Source organism: Arachis ipaensis, chromosome B10 (assembly GCF_000816755.2).
Source record: "Arachis ipaensis cultivar K30076 chromosome B10, Araip1.1, whole genome shotgun sequence".
Taxonomy (NCBI): Eukaryota; Viridiplantae; Streptophyta; class Magnoliopsida; order Fabales; family Fabaceae; genus Arachis; species Arachis ipaensis.
This window is the reverse complement of record NC_029794.2, coordinates 20,388,433-20,391,101: the sequence shown is the minus strand read 5'-3', so window position 1 is coordinate 20,391,101 and position 2,669 is coordinate 20,388,433.

Here is a 2,669-nt window from a genome sequence, read left to right as displayed (position 1 = left end):
AAACTAAAAAAATTTAATTATTGGCTCCAAGGGAGAATGAATAGATGAAAGATGACAGATCATTCTTGTTAGATAGTTGTACTAATCTCTATATTTACTACTGCATTTGTTTTCTTTTCTTGTTGCTAATAACCTTATGTGTTTGTACTTCGTGGTCATGCTCCTTTGGTTTTGAGCATTGACTTGAAAATTATCCAAAAAGGATTATTAGATGTGTAAAAATGTAAAATCAAATCTATAAATTATTAACGAATATATTGAACAACCCAACAAATTATAATTCAAATGATATCGTTTTTTTATATTTATCTAAAAATTTAAACTTTTTTATTATAATAAATATATCGAAAGTCAATACCTCGTATATATAATATAATACATATGTGAATTGTCAAATACCATTGGCAAATAGCTCATAAACTCCACTAGGAAATTGCATGCAAAGAAGCTTACGCACATGTTTGCTTGGCCGTGAAAACTTGTGTTCCTCTAACACAAATTATTATGCCATTGCCGACTACTAATATATTCAGTTATATATATAGTTGGATTTTGATCTTTCCTTTGGGATCCATGACTTCGATTTATCACAACTATTATTATCCAATCCAAAGTCCCGAGGTATTTATGTATATAGTAGTACCTTGGCTACTTTTCTCGACCATATATTATAGTAACATGCAATAAAATGTTAAATCCCACCAGGAAACCAATAAAGGTATAGTCAATAATAAACTAACAAACATATTTAAATTATACTGTATACTAATTAATTATCATTAATTATTGATTATTTAAATTTTAATTTTTAACAAAAATATAAAATTAATAATTATTAATTATCTCTTCTTATTCTAATTCACATTTTTATTATTTATTACACAAATCTTAATTTTTCTTTAAAAAAAAATTTAAACTCCAAAAAAAATTAAAATATAAGATAAAGAATCATTCAAATCCTAAAAAAAAATACAAAATATAGAAAAAAGAATCATCCAAATCCTAAGAAAAAACATACAAAACATAAAAAAAAAAAGAATCATCCAAAATTAATAAAAAGAATCATCCGAAATTTAAGAAAAAGAAACATAAAAAACTAGTTAAAAGAATCATTCAAAACCAAATAGGAGGAGAAGAAGAGCCGTAGAGTGACTAACGACGACATCTTGGACGGCGTTGCGTACACGGTGGAGAACTTGCGGTGGCGCGTTGCAAGGAGGAAGCCACAGAGGCTGCGCATCGCGAATGGAGAGGAATCACCATGGATCGGAATAGTTGATCGCGCGTTGCGAATGGGGCCACGGCGGTACAGATGCATCGAGTCGGTGAGCGGCGTCATCGACGAAAAAAAGATGCACCGCAACTGTGAACAATACTTGCACCACTCTTACGAACGAACAACACTGCTAATTGCGGCACGGACGACGAAGAATCGAACAGGAAACAACAGAAAGGATGGTTGGATGGAGAATGTTAGCGCCGTAACTGTGTTGAAGAGTGAAACAATGCATGCAACCGTGGAGAGAGAAGGTGAAGAAAAGGAAGCTGAAAGTCCTCTTCCGTTATTCTCGTCGTGTAATGAATGAACGTATCACAATAATTCTATTTTAGCATATCAAACAATTAATATCTAATATTCATAATTATAATTGAATAAAAAAATTAAAATAATTATAATTAGTTAAATTGTTCAATTTTTGGGTGGTTAAACTTGGTTCCTATACTAAAATGTTTCATTCCCACTTGAGAAGAAAATTTAACGAGGTATTTTTAAGCATTATTAAATAAACATGTATTCGAAAGTGGATCAATACAGTATTCAATATTATACCAAATGTAAAAATAATATCTTTGAATGTATGTAAAGACCTCTAAACAAAGAATTTATCAAAATCGGGTGTGCATATACTTGAATACAATTTCATAACCAAGCAGGCAGACAGGTATCCACAACACCAATAACTCACTACTAGAAAACTAGTTATTACAGACGGATATTTCCGACGAATTTTATCCCACTGAAATACAGACAGAATTTTAGAAGGATTTTTTTGTCAGAAAACAAAAAAAAATAGATTAGTATAAATTACAGACGAAAAAGAGAATCCGTCTATAATTCCGTCGGAAAAATTAATTTTTTTCCGTGGAATGGTTACAGACGGATTTTCCGTCTGTAATTAAGTAGACAAAACGCGCATTTTATTAAATTATTACAGACGAAAAATCCGTCTGTAATTTAAAATTTTCCCTCGAAAATATTAAGTTAACCTAACTCACATCCTATCCTCTCGCGATGCATTCACACTCCACACTCTCCTTCATAGGAGCTTCTTCCTATCCTCTCATAACCCATCCTCTCAGATCCTATCCTCTTAGAGCTTCTTCCTTTCTCCGTCCACGTTCTCTCCATCACAGGAGCTTCTTTCACCACCGCCGCTCTCTCCATCGCTCCGTCCACGATCTCATCATTGACAGCAACTGCCATTCGCTGGTCATCCTCATCCACCGGTTCAGGTATGGTTTTGCATGGCTTTCAATTTTTGAATTCTTCTCATTTGAAATCATAGTTCCTGTGCTGTTCAGGTATGGCTTCAGGAATCGAAACCATTACGCACTAACAAACCAACAAACCCTAGCAACAATATTATCAATCTTACTCTCACTTTGTA